The sequence below is a fragment of the Cygnus olor genome, chromosome 1 (assembly GCF_009769625.2).
Source record: "Cygnus olor isolate bCygOlo1 chromosome 1, bCygOlo1.pri.v2, whole genome shotgun sequence".
In the NCBI taxonomy this organism is placed as follows: domain Eukaryota; kingdom Metazoa; phylum Chordata; class Aves; order Anseriformes; family Anatidae; genus Cygnus; species Cygnus olor.
This window is the reverse complement of record NC_049169.1, coordinates 164375326-164397877: the sequence shown is the minus strand read 5'-3', so window position 1 is coordinate 164397877 and position 22552 is coordinate 164375326. Positions and strand designations below refer to the sequence as shown.

Sequence of the window (22552 nt, the reverse complement as noted above, 5' to 3'; positions counted from 1 at the left end):
AAATATGTAAACACCAGACTTGTAGAGAAATCAGTTAATAAGATTCAGCCCCATAACATATTTAATATCAGTATAAAAATAAATACCTATTAATATTCCTTCTCTTATTATCCAGTGGCATTATGTCTATTGCTCTAAGAGGCAGAATTTCCAGGATGGGATTAAATTAGATAAGGAAAAAAAAAGTCAAAGTGAGTGGTGAGAACATTTTGCAGTGTCAGCATGCGTTGTGGCTGGGACAAGTTTGCCAACTGCTTACCAAAAGGTTTGTCAGGGCACTGCACTTTCACCGTGCCTCAGTTGGAGGAAAGCTAGGAGGGAGCAGAGAGCAGAGGATGAAGCAAAGCCATCCCTCAAGATGGTTCAAGTGTTCTTCCATGCCCTTGCCACCATGTTTTGTCATCTATGTCTCTGCATATACAACTGAAGTGTTAAAGGTTTTATATTATTTTCCTAAGGGTACTTCATTGAGCAAGTGTTGAAAGAAAGACTGTACTACGTTAGGAAATGTAGCATAAATGCTGAACAACATCAGGCCAAACGCATTACCTGATTTGGTGCAGCAAGTGGTCTATGACTCTTTTTGTGCCTTGCTTCTTTCTGCAAAGTCAGCTTTATTATTCTTTTTCTCTGCCGAATCAGAGGTCTTAACAATACTGCTATGAAATTTAAACAAACAGCACAACAAACAAACAAGTCAGTACATGGCCTCTCATGGCACTGTGGTCTCATTCACATTACCATGTATTTCAACAGTCTCATTAATACCTCTGATTACAATTCTGAAATTCTCAGTAGCTCCATTGTGGAATATTTGACAATTTATTTAGGCTTCTTCATCATTTTGAACATTAGAAGTGAATTGCTCTTCAGGAATGTCATGAAATTTATAGGCTTTAGTTGTCTGAATGGTCAGAGATCTCATCTTTGAACAACTTATTACAATTAATTTTTGTAAGATGAAACCTTGCAAATGATCTCTCTATTTTTTTTCCAAAACTTTGCCCAAAATATAGCTCTCTGTTAGTAAAGCAATAACTTTTGGAATCTTCATTTATCTTCATTTCAAATCTGGTAGTATATTAAGAACATCAAGATAATTGATACAACAGAAAAAAAATAAAGATAGTGAGAAACTGTTTTCAAAGAAAGTCCTCTTCCCACCCACAAGAATTTAGAGAACAATGAAAAGTGAGTTAAGGTAGCAACACTCTCTGTAAACTTGCTCGCAGCCATTCACATTTTAATGCCACATGTAACTCAGTGAATTTTTTTTATTTGTTCATTCTTTGTCCTTAAACTCAATAATATAATAATGATTTTAAAAAGTAATACATTTTTTAAAAAATGCATTGTAGCCTGTATGCAGAAGAATGGCTCCCTGACTCACACCTATGTATGCATGTCAACTATTATATTTTAAATACACAAAAGAACAAAACAATCGTTCAGATACCTTGAAGTGTTTGTTCATGTACGAGGCAGGGAAAGAGAAAATTCTGCAGTGATACAGAATTGGGTGATACAATCTAGTGGAGGACTAGATCTGATAAAAGCTAAGGCGCCTGTTCATCCCAATCCCTTTTGGCCTCTTCAGAGTGCCTAAATTAGGAACTAAGTGCTGTCTGAAGCCTACATAGTCAGTAGTGGGAGATAAGTTAGTGTGCCCTGCAGTCCTGTACCAAGCCCTGATTGCCCAGATGGGGGAGAGCTGCTAGAGAACATGGTGGTTCCCTTTTGTCTTCTGCACCTGTACCTCATTCACCTGGAAATCAAGACAGACAATGGTGTCTCACTTGGGTGTCTTGCATGTCTTAGTGCTGGGTTGGGCATGCACCCAAGTCTGGGAACCCTAGTGGGTTCCCAGGGGCATCTCCAGCAAGTAATTCAGCTCTGACACACTCCCTGGAGCTGAGTCTCTTAATAGACTACAAAAAATCTCTAGGCATGTTAGTTAAATGGCCAGAGAGGTAAGGTGAATCCAGGTCTTAGGAACCCAGACATGAGGACAGCAACATCCTGAATTTTGGGTATATTGCTGGATTTAATATTATGTACATAGCCTTTCTAAATGGTGAAATGCCTCACTCAGAGGGTGGTGAGGCACTGGAACGGGTTGCCCAGGGAGGTTGTGGATGCCCCATCCCTGGAGGCATTCAAGGCCAGGCTGGATGTGACTCTGGACAGCCTGCTCTAGTGGTTGGCAACCCTGCCCAGAGCAGGGGGTTTGAAACTAGATGATCTTTAAGGTCCTTTTCAACCCAGGCCATTCTATGATTCTACGGGAGCCAGTGGCCTGTTCCAGTGCCCGACCACCCTCTCAGTGTTGGAACCTATTCCTGATATCCAACCTGAACCTACCCTGTCTCAGCTTCATGCAACTGTCTTCACATCTGCCCTTACACTGTACCTAGAGAACAATTAAAGTTAAATTGCTACTCTTATGTAACCTTATTTTATTGCAGTTGGTCTTATTCTCAGAAAAAGTACTGGACTGGGATCTGTGGGCAGGTGAGGCAGGGAAAGGGTGTCAGGGGACACTTGGGATATGAATGGAAGGTCAACCCATAAAGGATGTTAAAACAAACAAGAAAGTGGCTGGTGAGTCTGGATAAAAGGCAGTCAAGCCTCAAGTGTTGGATATTGAGGGGCACAATGTCAGAATACTGCTTCCACTTCAGTCCGTTTTAGGAAGAAAGAAAACTAATTGCTTCCAAAGGCTGCCTATCTGTTCATCTTTCACTTCACATACATGTCTCAGGCATATCTGTGGTACTTGGACTACTGCGTAGTCTGCTATCATTCCACACCTTGGCTTCCCATGTCATGAAATCATTAGTTGGTTCAGACTTGTCAGGATGAGCTCTGGGATGCAGTGGGAAGGCATCCCTGCAGAGCCAAGCTCAAAGGCAATGCTGCCACAAAGGCAGCAGGTGCTGCGGCAGGTGGCACCAGTGAATCAGGACATAGATTTTTCATTCCTATGTCCATATTAAAACCCACTTTCAAGATACCTCTGTCAGATCAACCATTTTTTGTGACTCCTGTTGGAACAGAAACTGCTTAAGGGCACTTACATTCCCCAAATAGATCTGTTCTCTGCACTCCAAATTGTCGTCATGAGTTGTTATACGGGTGTGGCATTTTAATCAACATGGAGGTAACGGCTGAAGCAATTTCATGTTGCAGTAAGAAAAGGTTTAAGATCTCTTATCTTTCATTAGAATCTAGCATGTTATTTGTTAGTACAAATGCCATTGCAGAACAGGTTGGTGCAGGAAATGAAGAAACTTCAGTGTAAGTAAATGTAGGATGAAATCAACATTCATTTTAGTTCACTCCCCTTACAAGGAAAATACCCACATCAGTTTTGGCTCAACAACATGAAAATATTTTTTTCTGTTCTGGGGTTTGAATTAACACCTAGCTGAAATAATTGCTAATATGCTTTAGTGATTCATTGTGTAACAAAACTAAATTTATCTTCTGATAGAATGAAACAGTCAAAATATAGCATTTAATCTATTTTAATGACTTCCTAAAGAAGGGTCAGAGTCTAATATCCTCTTTTGACTTAGTTGCGGTAAGAATGCTAGAGGGAAGGAATTTAAAACTAATGAGTCTAAATATGTTTTTCTTAATTTACAAGTGCCATTGAAATAATCCTTATTTGTTTCAAAGTAATTTTGAAGGGAATGGAAGCAGGTTTGTAACCTGGCCAATTGGATAATCTCAAAAGGTGTAATGATATAAAATTACCACTCCTTCCTTGGAGGAAAAAAAAAAAAGCAATTATTACAATTTACCAACCTGACTGTTGGGGATTTCATTTGACTTCTTACTACAGCTTCAGTCATGGTGAGCCCCTCCAGCAAATTCGAATAATTTAAAAGGGTGTACTTTTGCCACTGAATTTGCTGGTTAACTTTGTCTACAGACTGTAAATCCATTTTAAAGATTTTAAAAAGTGGTCTTCAGGTTTACAAGAAATAGACTCAATATTCCCTTCTGAGTAAAGAAAATAGGAACTAATACTATTTATACACATATATGTTTAGGACTAATTTGCACCTTTTAAAATTAAATCATTTTGCCTTCTTGTTTTTATCTAAGTGATATAGTATATTTGCTCCTTCCATTCTGCTTGATTAGCGCTCAGTACCTAACAACAGTTTGTCTAAAAAGTTGGCCAATCTGGGGGGAGTTTACTCTGCATTTTAAATTTCCAACAAAAGCCCATAACTTGGGAAGCCTGTCTTAGCTTGCTGTAATACACACATCTCCCAAAGTAATGGAAAATAGTGAGCCAAAATACAAAGTAGCACAAAAAAATCTTGAATCGTGAAAATCTTGAGCACACCAGCAAACACTGTTAAGTAAAAGAATTCATGTATTTTAAATACACAAAATTTTCTGAGGACCCAGTTTCCCTTGTCTCCTTAGAAGAGCAAGCACATCCATTCACTCCACCTGCTTCCATCTCTACTTAAATTAACATCAACCCTTATCCACCCACAGGATATAAGCTGGTTTTTTTTCACCTCTTGAAGTCTCCTGGTCCCTCCACAGATGTTATTAATGTTAGGAATCTTACTGATTTCATGCCATTCCTAGCACTGAATGTTAACAGCTTTTGTCTCATCCACATGTGAAACACAAGGGCTACCCCTGTACTCATAAATCCTGTAGTCCCAGGATCTTCTGGCCAGCTGGCATGGACCGATGTTGTTTGTACTATTGAAGTCTCATAAACAAGCTTGCTACATTCAAGCTGCCTATTGGGAAATGGTCCCTGGCCTTTTCTTAGTCTGAGGGTTTGTTTGGGAACTTGTTTGCTGGTCAGGGCCAGAAACATACCAGAGTCTTTTTTAGCAGTTTATCAGTAGAGATAGCAAAATAGCAGTGTCACAGTCTGTGTGCCAATCTACCAATATAGGCATAACCAGGTGGATTTGTTTTTAAGGACGTCCTTGGATCTCCATGTCCTCTGGACATGGTGAGGGTACCTCCAAGTGGTCATCTCTCCCTACCCAGCTTAGCTAGTGGTGGTACAAGTGAGGAGGGCACCCCTTGCAAAACTCTTCTGGAGTATCCCTGTCCTGTCTTTGGGAAACAGAGAGAATTCTTGGTTTTGCTGCAGAGGAACAGTGGTGCTTCTTTTTCACAGACAGTAGTTTCATTGTCTGCCCTCTCTGGTAAAGCAAAAGTTTCTCAAGGGTCAGAATTTTATGGAGGAGCTGTAGGAGAGTCTGAAAATTTTTATTCGACAGGGATAATTGTATTTCTGATAGGTTCATGATTGGAAGATTTGTTTCATCTAACACTTTTTAGAACCTGGAAAAACAGGTACTATTTCCTTAATTACAGAAATAACAGGTTATCAGTCCAATATTTCCAATCCAGTACAAAGAGGTCCTTAGGAGAGCTGAGGTAGCAGTTTCTCAGCCCCATGCAAACTTGACTCTGCTTTGTGATTTTTTTTTTCCTGTAAACTTACAGCCACAAGCACCAAATCATGAAGCTGAAGTGTAAAAATATCACTTTATTGTATTAAGGAATAACTTGCATAATACCAAGCTTCCAAGATTTTTCTTTCTAATTTTATCATGGCCTTTATTTTTAATTCCTTTTTTTTTTTTTTTTGTCACACAGTAAGAAGGGCAGAGTCACATTCTTGCATCTTGTGATTAGGTATGTAAGTCAGCCGAGTCCTAGTGTGAAAAAAGAAAACAAAGCATTTCTAGTTCACTCCAAACCCTTCTTTTAACTGTAGCTCCTTTAATTCATTATGGGCCTACCAGATTTGAGGCAACAGAATAAACAGACTTTCAGAGATGCTGTTAGCTCCAAGTATGGTCCTTTTTCACTGAGGCAATTTTTAGTTTTATTTGCTACAGATTATTTTATTCAGTGTTGTTTTTAGGCTGAATTGGAATGTAACATTGTCATGTCAGGTCAAAAGGGAAAATGCCAGTCAGTGTTTCCCTGTGGTTGCACACACGTAAAACCATCATCATGTCCTTTCAATGAACTCTGCCATTATTCCTGAGACAGAACTGTTATGTTAGCTTGCATCACTGCAGATATTATCAGTTATAAAAATATGCAGCTTTCTATAAGCCTTGTGTTCAACAGTCAAAGGAAAATACCTACAAACCTTGTCATGAAATATTATCAAGTCTAACTTTCCAGAACTGTTTTTTTTTTCTCCCTTCCTTCCTCCTTCCCTTCTTTTCTTTCTTCTGTCTGTCCATCTGTACTCTCATATTGGATTTTTTTTCAGGTGGGAAGAGAGAGTGGTATATAATATAGTTAGTAAGGCCCAGACCTTGGACCAAGTTTATACTAACCTTTGGCAGTGTTTGTCTGTATAACTTGATCAAACAAATCCCCCTTTTCTCTTTAGTTTCTAAAACAGATTAACAATGCTTGCCTTTTTTTTCCTGTAAACTCTTCAGAGTCTCTTTATAAAAATCTATTATTATATCTGCTAGAATTCCTCCAAGTAGTATTTAGAGGCTTTTAGAGAATGAGAGGAGAGGATTAATTCATTATTTGATTTATTTTGAATCTCAGTCTTTTGAATGACAGAAATGCAATGCCCATTACCTTGGAGATAGACACATCTGCAAATCTGTTAGAGTTAAGTAACAGAGTACTGCTTGCACAAGCTGTAATTTAAAGGTTGAAAAATCTTGCATCATCCCTGAAATATAATACCACAGATGCTCAGTTTTCTAATGCTGCATTTTAAAAAGCTCTGGGACAATTTCTTAAATAAGTCCTTACACAGTCCTCTTCAGTCCTTTTGAAGAGAAAATACCTAATTCAGTTTATCTCCTTTATTTTGATAGGAAATTATTTTGAATAAAGGTAAATTAAAAACTAAGCAGGTATAGTTGAGTAAATAGCCCTGTATACGTATTATCTCAGGTTCTAGAAGCAATAGATCTATATCAGCATGGCAATGGCCCAAACTATTCATACCTCTGAGGAAGAGCTACTTACCATAGGCATAGTGCTACACTGATAATGTTACATAGCTTTTAGCCTAAATTGAGCCAAAATATCTTTACACAGTAATATATTTCAGATATACACATACCTAGATACACCCAGCCAGATAGAAACTGATTTTTTATCTCCAAAAGGGCATTTACACTGTGACATTGGTTATTCTCTGTGTTTATCCCAGGTTCCAGCTCCCAGTACTGCAGACAAGTTAGTTCAGTCTGATCTGGAGCAGAGTAGTTCCGTTGGAGGGTGAGAGGGATACAGCTGGGAACTTGTTTATGCTGGAGTCCGTGTTATATCAAATGAGCACGGGGCCATCTATACCTCCTGCCATGGAAGCCAGGGGCCCTCACGCTTTGGTGGGGATGAGAAAAGCAGATAAACCATGTCCACACAGCTTTACAAAAAAAGTTGTCCTTGATTTGGAAGGCTCCTGGCTCAGATGCTGGTTTCTCCATGGCTTGGCTGTTTTTGTTTCTTTCCTCAGCTTAACAATCCATGTAGGTATCAAATCAAGGTGTGTGGTTACAAACACAATGACTGCTGAGAAACTTGCAGAAGAAATGCAAATAACTTTAATTTGGATGACAGAAGGCTAGGCCTCTGCCTTCTGAGATTTAGCTTAAAACTGGAAATCAGCTTCTCCTTTGCTACATTTTGCAGTGAAGTCATAATTATGTGTTTGGTGTTAGTCTGTTGCCATGGATCGTAGGAATCAGGGGAGGCCATGATGATGTTGAAAGGTCACTTCAATCTCTAATGGCTATGGTTCTGGGAATGACTAATGGCATTGTGCTAGTACAAATGTAGTGCAGGAATGGTATGATGAGTAGTGACTGACTTGCGTTTAAGCATAAATATCTCCAAGATTTAAAAGAAAGGATGACAGAAGCATATTAAAAAGGTTTATTTTTAAATTCTTCTTTATTTTTTTCTTTCTGCCCTTCTCCCCTTTTAAAATTGGTATATGTTCATTTTGTTCTTTTCTGAGTGAGATTGTATGGTCATTGGATGAGGTCATTTCTCTTATACAAATTATAACTTAACAAAGTGGATGTATCAATAGATGTTATTTCTCATATAAATTTATGATCATATTTAAACTGTCATCCTTAGATAATGCTTCACAGGGGAAAGAGTTTGACTAATAACCATCATTATTTTTGTTTTCCTATAAATATTTTAGGACTGTCTTTAAGATGTGACCCTTCTTGTCTCATCATAGGAAATAAAGTATATTGTTTATTTTCCAAAGCACATGTTTGAAGTGTTTATCTGAATTCACGGAGTTTGTGCTTGGTTTGGGACAGTTAGGTTTGATCTGGCAGAACAGCATGACTGAGGCATTCTGAACTAATATAGCCCTAATGGTTATGTCAGAAATGTTTTAGGGGATGGGAAGGAGACAGAGCACAGATTTCTACTACAGCAAAAAAATGGTAAAACAAAAGGAAGCAAGGAGTATGCCAACAGTGAAAGCTGTCTTGCAGAATTTCTGTGCAGCTCTGATTAAAACCTTTTGTTTACTTAGTGAATTTGACAGGAAATTTAAAAAAAAAAGAGGCTTCCCAACATTACTTTCTCTTTTCTGTTTCTTTATATCTTTTCCTTCCTTCCTTCCTTCCTTCCTTCCTTCCTTCCTTCCTTCCTTCCTTCCTTCCTTCCTTCCTTCCCTCCCTCCCTCCTTCCCTCCTTCCTTCTTCTTTCCATCTCTTTTTCTCTCTCTCTTCTTCCCTTCCTTCCCTCCACCCCTTCTCAAATTTTAAAAGTGAATCCATTCTATAGTCTGTCTTTTTATTAAATGGACTATTTTAACTGTAATTTTTTAGCTGTACCCATTTTCTAGTTGTGAAATGTTTATTAATTGATCAGTATTACCACATATGTGTTGTTTTATATTTCACTTTGTCATTTAGAGGAGTTCATTTCACATTTTGCATTCTTGAGAACTGTTTGTAGAAGGTTTCATTTGTTTGCAAATAGACATCTAGACCAAGCTGCTACTCACTGCTACTGTGAAATAGTGGTATCTCCATCTCTGTTTGAACAATACACACAGCTTCATGACAGGTCTGAACTGCTCTTTGTTTTAATGCCCTCTGTCAGTTGTGACATTTAACATTCACAATTCCCACAACCAGTATTCCGGATGAAAATTTCCTCTTGCCCCTCAAACACTGTTTCCCAGAAGTATAACTGGAAGATAAATTAAGTGTCCAGAGAAGAGCAAGGCTTAGATTAAAACCTGGATAACCCAGAATGCTCTTCCCACTGCCAATAAAGACTGTGCTTTCAGCAACTGACCCATACCATAGAAAAGCACTTCATTTGGGCAGTATTGCCTGCCAGTCCAAAAGCAACCCAAAAGCTCAAGTATCTTCAAGTTTTAGCCTGTGCTGAAATAATCCAGTCCTGATATGAACCAGTGTCAGTGTGCTTGCCAGCCTATGCTGACTACAATACCTTTGGCAATAGTTTGGCACGTGACATTTGGATACATCAACACAGCTGAAAGGAGAGAGAAAGGGGTGAATGTTTGAGCCCACAGGCTGGCTTATGTCTGCACTCCCTGTGGCTCATCCCTTCTCTAACAGACCTGTCTTGGAGACAGTTGTTGTGGTCCACAGCAGAGCCACAGAGAGAAGAAAAGTTGGGTAATATGAGTGGTGGAGGATCCTGAGCAGGAGCTTATTTATTTATTTATTTATTTATTTATTATTTATTTAGCAGTGTGTTAAAGACCCTTTGGGACTAAATCAGTGACTGGTCTTGAGCTGGTAAGAAAATCAACAATGAATAAATGAAACCCAAATCCACATTGATGAAAAACCCTCCCAAAATGACGACAGAATGTTCTGGTCAGTATATTACTCTAAAGCTGTCCTTTGGCAACAAAGGAGATTTTGCATTGTGCTAGCAGCTTTAATGGGAATTTCTTCCTGAAGGCTAGGGAAAGGGTGATGTTGCCCGTATTTCCCCAGTTCTGCTAGCAGAGAGGGCTCTCCACGCTTTTCCGCATCCCCTGTCATTAGCAAGTCATTTCCTGCCCTCTATGGGCTCTGCCTCCTGAGAAGCATCTTAGGTATGGCATGGTGTTCCTCCTGTCCATTCTCACAGCTTTTTCTTCTTTGAAAAGCAGTGAAATCCTTTTGCTTCTAAAGAAAGACTGCAAGTTACCTGAGGCTGTTGCTCAAAAATTCAGTAAATAATCAAACATTAAGTTGCCTTTTGTGTTGCACTTCATAGTTAGGGGACTTGCCTAGGTGACAATGGAAAATCAGGATAAAAATCTCTAACTTCCCCTGCTTAATCCTTTGCATTAATCACACATCTCCACTCCTCTTTGTGTGTACATTGCCGTTCTCAGAGGCAGCTGCACTGTGCCATCAGCAGGAGAGTAAAGAAAGGAAAAGAAAATCCCTGTGTTAATCTCAAGTGCAGAGATATTTTTTTCTCCAATATTAAGATACCTTCTGATGTTGCACAACTGCACCATTGGAGCATGTCTTGTGCCTTGGCACATGCTGCAGATGATCAAAGCAGCAGAATTTGTTAGTTTAAAACAATATAAAAAATAAAGGGTGGCAGAACATCCAGGGTTGAATATAGCACCACGAAATAATGATGAAACAGGGGATTCAGACTTTATAAAGTGCTTTTTCAGCAGTTCACCAATGCACAGAATAACATTGTCAGGTAGATCAGGTGACTAGTTCTGAAATAATTTATTCAACAGATATTCTCCCCATTTTCATTCTCCCAGAAATTACTTATATAGATTTTGTACATGTAGATTTTTTTCAGTATCCATTTCTCGATTCCATAGATAACCGTCAACATAATGCTGTCTTCCACGACATTGAGAAACACATTTTTCCCCAACATTTTTCTTTGCTTGCTGAGCAAATTTAAACTGCATTATTAAATGAATAGTGATCAATTCTATTCAATCTGTTCATTATGAACTATTTCTCAAAATACAACAGATTCTATTTGCAACATTTCTTTGTTTATACAAAAATAATATTGAAATGAATAATAACCTTTTCATAGTATTTCTATGAATGATTGCTTCATTCCATACCATCAAACAGTACAGAGAAGGCAAATATTCTCCATTCAGAACAAATCTTTGCAATACATAGTTTTAGGCACCTGGTTCTTTTCAGGAACATGAGGTCTAAAGTACTGCTTGTGAGTAATCGTCAGTATCAGTAATCTTCGCATGATTTATTAATGCCTTGCTAAAAAGCTCTGATGTAACTGTCCAGCGCTGTTTTATTTTTCCTATAGGGAGAAAAAAAATCCCAAGCACGGTCATCATCAGCTGGCTTGTGTCCAATAATTCCAAGCAGCACTATTTAAATAAAATAAATAAAACCAATCAGTCAAACCTAGCAGTCCTTTCCTCTGTAATAGTGGGAGGAGAGGGTGAGATCACCAATTGTGCAAAGCTTAAGTGACCAGCTGACTTCTTTGTCTGCCAGCCTGCATGCTCTCCACTAGCAAAGCAAGCTAGGAAACATTTCTCCCCAGTACTTTGTGAATAAGCAGCTTTCACATATAGCCCCATCTGCACTATGAGCCTATGTGATATGGCGAGAGTCCTCCTGAAGACAGTGTATGCCTCCACAAATTGTATTCCTTCTTACATCGCACCTGTGAAAAGAGACACCTTAGTTTATGAGTGATGCATAGCTTTAATTCTCATGGTTGTGAATAAGAGCAAGGCACCTGAGAACACTGAAAGTAATTACTCTATTTTGCCTTCTGTTTTAGCTCCTGGGACTGGCTTTGTTCATAGCAGACATTATGAGAATTTCTCACCGTCTTTAAGACTGTCACTTGACCTTTTTGGCTTGGAATGGTTTATGATGTGTTGCCTCAATTCTGAAGAATGGATGCAGGCAGTTAGGGGCTGAGCTACCTTGTATGGAAGAAATAGTCTCTGCTGTCGAAGTCAAATTTTCCTTCTGCTTAATGTATTAAAGGACCACATGACCTTCCTGCGTGGTAATGGGCTTCTTTCATTTGTGAGTTCTCTATTTGAGAACAAAAGCAGTCTATTTCAATTTATATATAGTATGCATGCCTATGATTTGTGTTCAGTCTTCTGGAGATTTGTAGGAGATTTTGTACTGTAGGTTAACACAAAACTGTGAACTGAACTCATTCTTAAGATACAGCTCATGTGCTTCTGTATATTGCATGTAGGAAGACAAGATTTCTTTTTTCACATGCCAAATAGACTTATATTTAAAACTCAGGTATAAGAGGATGTTATCTGTCAAAATCCAACTTGTTTTTTCATTGTTGTTTCATAAAATGAAGGAGAAGTTGTGCCTCCTTGTAACTGTTGTGATTTTTCAGTATATTGAGGAAAAACAAGTGGGCAAGAGTTCAACAGTTCCCTTCATTCCTGCTGGAAAGGGAACTATTTTTCAGCACGTCCAGTTAGAAACTGCAGCAGACAGGGATGAATGAGAGGAGGGGCTTAATACACTGTAGTTATTCTGAATTAAGATTAAAATGCTGCTTGATAGCTGCTGGCTTTTTTTAGTAGCAATTATTCTGAGTGCATGATAATACTTGTTAGTGACTGCACCTGCTTTAAGCTCTCCACTCCTTGATATGTTCTTGAACTTCTGCCATTTTGCAAGGGGCACTGAATCGAAGGTTTTGATGGGTTGGGGGGCACTGACATTATAAAATTAGCATGTCCTGAATTACTGCTCAAGAATCAGTCTTGCAGGCAGTGTACATTTTGTGGAATTGCATTCATGGTTAACTGATATTAAATTACACTGTTGTCTTATTAAAATGCTGTTAAAACTTCTACTTAATCAACGACCATGATTTTATTCAGCTATGTTAAAATTGTAACATATTGTTAGTTATGAATTATTTTGATAGAAAATTCCTGTGTCAACCTAATATATCAATGTGTAAGTGCCCGTACTCTCCACTGAGTACTGGCAGATACTGGGTTATTTGTGTACTACCATTATAATTTATGCTATCCATGATTCACTTATAAAAATACCATTCAGTCCATCAGTCTGAATAAATAACTTAAAAGAGATTTGATGTACAGACTGAATTAAACTCAACTGGTTAGTATGTTCAGGCATGAGTGCATCTATATATACAGAGCTCATAATAAATTACTTTCAGTACCTTTCAGTTACAAAGATGAAGACCAGCATCCAAAAGCTCAGCACACAGATAAACTATTTTTGGCTTTAGATAAGGCTTTTACTTCTAAAAGTATTCTACAGGCAGCAGTTCTGCATCTAAGATGCTTATGTTTTAATCAAGGACTGTCAAACTTTGTGATAACTAAGGGAGAGATTACTTTATTGCTGTTTACTCAAGGATCAGATGGCAAATAAATTTTACAGTTTTAAAGGATGATGGAAGATGATCTGAGGACCATGTGAGAATTCCTCCATGGCCTGCCACTTTGATGGCCTAATTTGAGTAATGAGCAAATTTTACTATGCCCTGCATACAAATTCCACAAATAACTGCGTTACAGATGTAGCATTGCTGCAAAGATCCAGTTTTCTATTACCTTTGATAAAGGGGAATCTTTACTGCAGTGTGATAAAGTAAAATATTACCCACATCATGTGAAAAAACATTATCTATAAACAAAATTCAAGACAGTTCAATGGCCTTGACTCTACAGGATGTCATGGTAAAGATCAAAGTGTTCTCTTTCATGATAATAATTTATGATTGTGCAGTATCATAGGGACAAAAAAGCAGATTCATTAGTGGATGAGTAGAGTAGGTGATATAAGTAAACAATCCAGAACAAATCCTGACTTCAATGAAGTAACTCTTATTTGTCTAATTTCATATCTTCATTTATCCTTGAATTTTCTTAACAAACATTTTGCAGACTGTATTTTATTTGTTTATTTATTTGTTTAGTTTACTTTATTGAAGATAGCAGGAGTCTGCAAAGAACATGGTTATGTCTTTCTCTTTCTATGTACAGTTTATTTCTATGCCTTTGAAACACAGATTTCTGAAGTCCTCTGTTGCAAAAGCACAGCTCTAGCTTGCCTGTTTGATATATTCCTTCAACAGTTTTTATACACAGTTCTTGTTTTAGAGTGGCATTTAGTAGCTTTTGTGAATGAACACAGATTCCTGCTGGCTACCTGCTTAAAACAATGTCTGTCTGCAAAGATACTTTACAGTGCCAAGACTTGTGTAACATGAGATATTAACCTGGGAAAGTAAATTGTTATTCCCGCAGTATGTAACATAGAGACATGCTCTAAAGAGCTCAGCTGAATGGCTGTTGCTTCACTGCAACTTTTCTCCTGGAAAAAAAAAAAAAGTATGGAAAGATTTTAGATTACACTATTAGCTGGAATTTATTTTGACTAAAACAAACTTGAATTTAAAGGCAGACTGTTCGAGGAAAGAGTGGAACCAGGCCAGGGAAATTTGTCATGAGGGGTTTTCTGGTAGAAGAAGCTGGCTGGAAGCAAAGATGGAAGAAGAATGCAAAGAAGGTGCTAGAAGATTAAGATGGAGAGCAGGAAAGTAGGCTCTGTGGGAAGCCTCCCCTCACTGTAGTGCTCTGCAGTGCCTTCTGGCAATGCCATTATTCTGTTGAGATCAATGGGATTTTTGCTCCTGGCTTTTGTGCAGCAAGGATCCCACTCTTGATGCTTATCACTAATACGTGACCTTGCAGGCAAGGAAGTTATTGCAATTTAGAGTGCCTCAAAAAATAACTTGTGTCACATGCCTACTGGGTTCAGTAGGAAGATAGCCTTCATGTGTCAGAAGGGCAGATATATTTATTGCATCTAAAGATCATCCCAGTCAGATTTCTGTATCAGATCACTTTGTTTACAGAGCAGGAGGAAAGCTGGGCATGTCTGGATTTATTCCCACATGTTGACTCACAACTATCCTACTCAAAGCCAAAACCACTCCTAGTAACACAGTCACCAGCAGCAACTGCCAACCAGCCAGAGCAGTTAACAGCAGAGACAAACTTTCAATATGTTTTAACCTGAAACTTGAATCTTGGTAGAAGAGGGATTTGAGCTATAGGAAGTAGTAACTGGAGGCATATTAAGGGACATCTCATCAGTGATCAATAGACCCACGGCTTTATAAACAGTGGAAATTCTCGCATCTGGAAAAGTCTTTCTAGCTACTCTCTTCAGTGCCAAAATTGGTAAGTCAATGTTATAGCGTTAAGCTTGCCTGGGGAACTTTGAAATGGGGATTAATTTAAAAAACAAACAAACAAGCAAATGCATTTGTGTTTGACACTCAGTGTTTTCCATATAGATTCTTCTAAATTTACAAGCAGCATTTCCCCTTCCACTCCTGCCGTGTGTAATCTGGGCTCTGATCGTCATGTCAAATTCTTTTTTTTTTTTTTTTTTTTTTAAATTCTCTGCCCTAATATTTAACTTTTTTAAGTTGATATCAGGAAATTGATCAGTTATTTAGATAGACTGTATTAAAATGACCCATTGATATAAAATCCAGTTCACACATACTTAGCAGGGTGGGAATAGTAAGACAAATAGAAAAGATGCCAAAGTTTTCTGGTATTGTTTCAAGTGGAGATGATACGGAATGTACACAGAACGTTGTTTCTTAAGGATGTGTTGCCATTCTACATTTAACAATTGCTATATTTTATTTAGGAGTTCATTACCTTTCAGTCATAACTGAAGGATGATTGACACTGTTTTATTGTACTGCAAGGAGATTTCCATGATATTTAACAAGTGTCTCCTCTAAAAGATGACCTTAAGGATAAGGACTGGGATAATCATCCACTGAGGGACAAAGAACTAACTTAGACACTGTTTGTTCTGCAGAATCTTTTTCTTTATAAAAGCTTTGAGGAAATATAGTCTTTCAATGGTAGGTTGAATCAATGGCAACTATACTGACTTCCTCAAAACTCTTCCAAACCCAAAGCTTTTACTTCATTGTTATATTTATATCTTGCCCTATCTGTGTCCTTGCACCCATCACATATAAACTTTCTTCAGGAATGATGACAGTAGGCCTTATGCAGCTACTTGATATATGCTCGTTGAGTTTAGCGTAGCATTTGTTCCTATAGAGTTTAGAAAATATACACAAAATCATTTAATCTAAGACATTGAATAGAAGTACTCAGTAGACAGGGTTATATTTACTTGGATCAGGAACAATAGGCTTAGTTATTCACCAAGCTTCAACAGGTTTCAAATTCAGTTAAGGTTTTGACTTGCATTCCACCAGTATGAATACTTGCTCTGGTATGTGAGCCAATTGACTAAGTCACCTCAGGCAGTTGAAATCTACTTTAAACAGTCTGTAAAACCAGCCTGTGAGGCTAGCATCTGCCCTCTTATTGTGTGAAAAGATGGACAAAGAGGCAGAACTCAGACTAACATGTAGAATGAAATAGAGCAAGGTACTGGGGATAACCAATGTATTAATTAAAAAATTAGAAAAACTTGGAAGAGGTGAAAATATTGCTGGAGACCTCATGGTTTGTTATGTATTCATACTAGATGCAGGCAGGGTACCATTCACATTTTAAAGAGTATGTTATGAACTATAAATAAAACTAGGGTTGTCCCTTGCTGTTATACCAGCTTCTTAACCATTTCAAATTCTGCAAACAGTACTGAAAGGGACTAGGGATCACTAGGCCAGTCTCTTCTGAATTTGTGTAAAACATGGCTGCATCTTTTTAACAGGATGATCTTATGCTAAGATTGTTTTTTTCCTGGAAAGAAGATGAAAATGCCTGAATGTCAAATCCTGACCAGCACTGCTGTTGTGCAGCTCAGTTCTGCATTGTGGTTTGCAGTGAAATGCTACATCATTCCTCCTTATTTATGGGCTTTTGCTGCAGTTGCATTCTGCATATGGATTTTTCCGGAGCCAAGTTTTCCACAAGCAACAGAATATCTAAAGCCATCAAAAGATGGCTATCATCCAAAACTAAATATCATTTCAGTTCCCTTTCTTGATCTGAGGAAATTTGGAATTATAATAAAGAGGCTCCTAGAACTGTGTTACACAAAAGAGTAAAATGAGGGTGACTCTTTTCTTGCTTTGCTTTTCTTGTTGCATAACCATGAGATGGAATATATATATACATTTCTATTTTCACTATTTATCTGTTCATAATCTATGACAAGCAAAGGGCAGCAGACAAAAGCTGCTCATTCTAAGTATACATTCAATCTAAAGTTTTGCAAAACTGAAAAACAATAGAGGAAAAATTTTACGTGTTGAATTCGGGTACCAGTTTTCACAGAAATACTTGAAAAACGATCAATACGAATACATCTGAGCATTTGGGGTACAAGTATCCCAAAATTTAAAGTAAGCCATCAAGGAAAGAAAATCAAATATTCAAGTTTAAGAAGTCTAGGGAGATTATTTCCTCTTCTTGTGCCCAAGTAGTGAGAATCACAGAGGTGTCCGGTGCAATTAAGCAGGTTTAAGCTGCCATTTCTGGCTTCTGGGATTTCAGTCGTGTGTTGGAGAAAGCTCTTCCATTTGCTGTGCTGAAGATTATTTGATAACAGATCTTATTTTTATTACTTTGTTTCCACCTAGTGTTCAAACTGCAAATTACACTAAATTGTAAGTATGTTCTAGAATCGGTACCTGTAGATCAGCATTGGGCTCAGCTAGGAGGGATTTGCTTGTGAAATGTAGCAGGAGGCTTAAGGACAGATAAAAAGCATGTATAGACAGTGATGTTTTAAATTCTGTTGTGTTCTAAGACAAAATAAATTTGGCCTTGGTCTTATACATTTTAATATGTTATATATGCTTACAAAAAGTAAAAGAGTAATGGTATTGCTAATGTCAAACAGCACTTCATACAACACAATTATGGCAACAGCTTTGATAACTATATGATGTTTTGTATTTATGCTTTTCTTATGAAAAACTAGATACAACAATTCTGTTTATTTGCCTATTCTTGTAACTAGAACAAAATAGCTAAATGACCTAACTGCACCATATACACCATCTGAAAAAATACAGGATTATTATTTATCCAAGCTTCTGATGTCTGATGTGTGGGGGGACAGAATGTCTTGTCTTGTCTTGAGGATTTGTAATTTGGACATTTTCTTTAGGAAAAATGCTTCAGTTCTTCTTCTTCTTTGTCTTTTTTTTTTTTTTTTTTTTTTTTTTTACCCTTACATTTTCTCTTTGAGCACATGCAAAAGTTAATGTCCAGATTAAGGAACTAACTCATAGTTTCTTGGTCCTTCATTCAGGACAGTGTACTAGCTGTTGTGGTCACCTTCACCCTTTTTTTTTTTTTTTTTTTTTAAGTGTCCAGCACTGGTTACTGCATTAGGCAACCCCTAACAACATGTACTGCATTCAACTTCTTTCAGGCCTTCATCTGAGGAAGTATCTCCTCTAAATGAGGAGATACTTGTCACCCATTTGAGGTGTGGCTTGGACACCAAGCTGCTTGCTCCAAACCAGGCAGATAGCTACGCAGAGGTATACGTGTATGTGGCTGGAGAACTCTGAATAAAAGGGAATTTACATTTTGCAAGAGATAAGCAAGTGGCTGGCTAATGTTTCCAGAGTTACAACTTTGTATTTAAATTTCATTTTCCTAACCAATCTTTTTCCTTGATTTGTAAAGTGGTGTATTAATATCATAGATGTGTAAGACAAAGAGTCCTTTCTGTTGAAATGTGTTTTTGTTTTGATTTACAGACTGCTTATAGTGACAGTAAAAGACCAATTAATTTAACTTCTCTAAAGACTAAGTGCATACGGGTCTACAGGTCAGCAGTTGTCTATCAGAACCCGCTTGTTAAAATATTGGATTATTTTTACAACTGTGAGCATTACTGTCTGAACTTGGAGCTACAGAATGGTTCAAGCCTAGATCAGTTGCTATTACCCAACCTTCCTGCTTGAGTAGTAAACCCAAATTTTATTTATATATTTTTTTGTTTTTGTTTTTTCTTATTTGTGAAATAATCTTAACTGAATTGAGCTTTTAATGGAGACTCTATGGGCAGGGTTAGGAAGGAAAGAGCACTATTTTATGATATTCTCTGTTGCTACCTGAAAGCCCTATCCCTGACAGAGAGATTCCTGCATTGAAGTGTAGATTTGCTTGGTCTGAGTCCCAAAATCATCTGGCAGGACCTGTAAACTAGGGAAGGCATCACTGTAGATGTAGCTCTACACTACAGAAAGCAGCCTCTGAAGGGGTAGGGTCTATACGTGGGGTCTATGGGGAAGATGCACTCATCTTGGAACAGCTGCTCTTGTTTTGGATCATGGTAAGCTGAGGGGCTATTTTATTCTGCATAGTTACCTGATCATATGAAGACAATCTCAGCTTTTATGGTACTTTAAGCAGAGTGGGACTGGAACGGTGTCCTTCCAAGGGGATGGAAGGCAGGACTTTGCTACAGGAGAAAAGACATACTGACAGTATCTAAAGCCAACAATAAACTAGTGCAAGCAGAGTAAATTATTTTTGACAGTATGGGAAACCTCAAGATTACCTGATATAATTAAAATCAGTACATTCACCTCTAAGTAATCATTTGTAATAATAGGTGTCATATTTCTTACCCTGTCATCCTTTAAGGAACTGCTCTTGGCAAAATAAATAGATTTCCTTGGAGGACTGCATTTATGCAAATAGATGATGATTAAACTAAATTAGCATTATGTATTCTCTTCAGCCTTGTATATACAATCCTGTCCTGGGATCTTTGGGCTAATGAGTATGCGGATGAAAATGTTTTATGAGATACTGTGGAAAACTAAATAAATTATTAGAGCTTAAAGTAAGGAGGAAGGTGACTTTGATTTTTGCAACGTTTTAATGCTGGTACTATATTTTGAATCACTCTTTTCTATTAAGAAGGCTAGTAGAAAGAAGGACACCTTTGACTAATGTTCTTTTTTGATGCTTTCCTTTACAGAGGAATGGCCACACTAGGTTAGACGTAAAGAACCATCCAGGTGAGGAACTTGTTTCTGACAGAGCTCAGTCAGATGCCTCAGAGGAAGGATCTGCATTGCAAGGCTCTTCAGTCAGACTTAAGGGCACAGCTCACCCTCTAGCATGAAGATAATAAAGCTGTTCATCTACCTTGAACAGTCTTGTGATACCAGAAATAATGAATTAACAGTTCACAAATTTTCTATCTATTGTACTGAGTGTGAAATACAGCAGAAGCTCCCAAGCCTTATCCTTGCTTGAACCCTGGATGTAGCAAATATAAGAGTTGCCATAACCTGGAGGCACCACGGAGGGCTGGGAGGCGGGGGCAGCAATAGCTGTGGGCAGAGCAGCCCAAGACCCATAAGAATTCATACCTGCACATGCCTAAGCAAGTGGACTGAAAAATCCTATCTGCTGGTAGAGATAAACGTTTTAAAAGGGAGTAATCTAACCCCTTGTGTTTGGTGCTGTTTTGTGAGGATTTCAGAACTTCCATGTGTCCCAAGTTTTATGGGGAGAACTTCTGGAGGTCTCAGCAAGAACATCAGAGCAGTTTGGGGAAAGTCAGACATAGCCACAGCATTCAGGGAGGCGCCTGCCACTTACACTGGCATGCAAAGCTCTGAGTCAGCTTTGTATGGAGTCAGAGACCTTAAATGAGGCATGGAAACAGAGACACCCAAACATGGAGCTACTTGAAATTCACTTTTTCTTTGTGTAGACACTTAGGAGTAGTCAATACAAAAACACTGAGGGTGGGGGATTTCTTACATCTCACAGGTACCTTTTTCTGAGGTCTGTCCATCTGGGACCAGAAACAGATTAGTGTTCGTTTCTTCAAAACATTAGTGTTTGTTTCTTCTTCATTGTTTCTTCAGAGTGCTGACTAAGGACTACTCTACCAAAAACAAATTGAGGAGAAAGTAATACAAGGGACACACAGCCACCTTGTTTTCTCTGTATGAGCAGAACTCCTCCTGTTATTATGGCATGATGCTCATGACAACTATAGAGAAAGCTTGTCATCTGGAACATTAATTTTGTACAGGATTATGTTTAAGTTCAGTAAACTAATATATATATATATTTTACAACTGTGAAATATAGTGTGGAATTAAAATATATAAATTTATTGTTAAAGTTTCCCTCATAGGTGCACTATGATGTCTGCTTCTAATACATACTTGTCTATTTGCCTGAATGCATATTCTGTACCTTGTTGAATAAATCAAAGTTGTTATGTATTTTAGCTTTCATAGTTCTACTGCTTATGAGATATTGTGCCTGTGCATTCAGATTAGCTTGGATGTTCATCACAGATGAACATCTTTAGTACTTACACAAAACTGCAAGTGACTAAATACTATTTGGCTCAGAGTGGAGCATCACAATATAATATGCCTTCTTATGATGTTCATCTTTTCTCATAACAGAAATTTATATCTGTGTTTAAGCAGCCTCTTGTACATGAATTTCACTTTTTGAGCTTGTACTATAGTTTCTTTTTCCAAACTTCTTAATAGTCACCTCTGTTGCAACAGAAGAATGAAAATAAATCAGTACATTTTCATAATTAATTAATTAATTATAAGGCAAAAGAGGAGATAGTTTACATTTCATTGACTTTATAATAATAGAGTTGCAAATGTACGTGTGATTACTTCCTTCCGTCTTGTTCATTATTACACGAAGAGCTCGGGGAAGCCCTTAATCTTTTTCACCAACCATGGTTGTCAGAGATAGGATGTGGCAAGGATGGGAGGAAAGAAAAAGGAAGGAAACAGGTTAGCACTGTCCGATGGAAAGATGCACATAATTACAGACAAAGTGTGGACTGCTTTTCAAAGTTATTAATTCTAGCTTCATCTTCCCTTTAGGGAAGTAGCCATTTATACAGTGTACATACAGCTTAGGAAATTGACACTTGTAAGAGGAAGGAAAGCCTATGCTTTAGATGGTTGAGTCTAACCTAATCAAGTCACTGGTGGTGTATCCCAGGGCTTAACACTGGGCCAATACTGTTTAGCATCTTTGTTAAAGATCTGGACAAAGGAACAGAATGCTCTCCCAGCAAGTTCGCAGATGATGCAAACTGGGTAGGCTGGCTGATGTGCCGGTTGGTTGTGCACCCTGACAAGCTGGAGGATGAGACAGAGGGGAATCTCATGAAGTTCAACTTCATGGGGTAAAGCATGGTTAACATCGGTAAAGGCAAAATCCTATGTCCTGGGAGGATTAACCCCAGGTACCAGTAAATGCTGGGGGCCAGCTGGGAAAGCGGCTTTGCTGAGAAGGTCCTTGGAGTGGAAATTGTCCAGGAGCTGGAAAACGAGATGACCATGAGTCAGCAATGCACTCTCATGGCACAGGGCCAGCAGTATCCTGGGCAGGTTGAGGGAAGTGATCATGCATCCCTACTTTGCACTGGTGAGGCTGCATCTGGAGTACCATGTCCAGGTCTGGGCTCCTCAGTACAAGAATGATATGCACTTACCAGAGCAAGTCCAGCACAGGACCACGGAGGTGATTAAGTGC

The 22552-nt window shown here is 38.2% G+C and overlaps 1 protein-coding gene across 36 annotated transcripts in view; it reads left to right on the top strand.

Annotated features, from left to right (window-relative positions):
- Positions 1-14932: 14932 nt before the first annotated feature.
- Positions 14933-22552, top strand: part of SCEL (sciellin) — an 82167-nt gene continuing 74547 nt past the window's right edge. For 8 of the 36 annotated variants that reach the window (XM_040539340.1, XM_040539320.1, XM_040539303.1 and 5 more), the window contains exon 1: positions 14938-15223. The gene's annotated coding sequence lies outside the window, so the exon portion shown is untranslated. Of the gene's footprint in view, positions 15224-15704; positions 15928-22552 lie in introns of all 36 variants that reach the window. The other 28 variants (XM_040539540.1, XM_040539521.1, XM_040539454.1 and 25 more) reach the window with 12 other exon arrangements.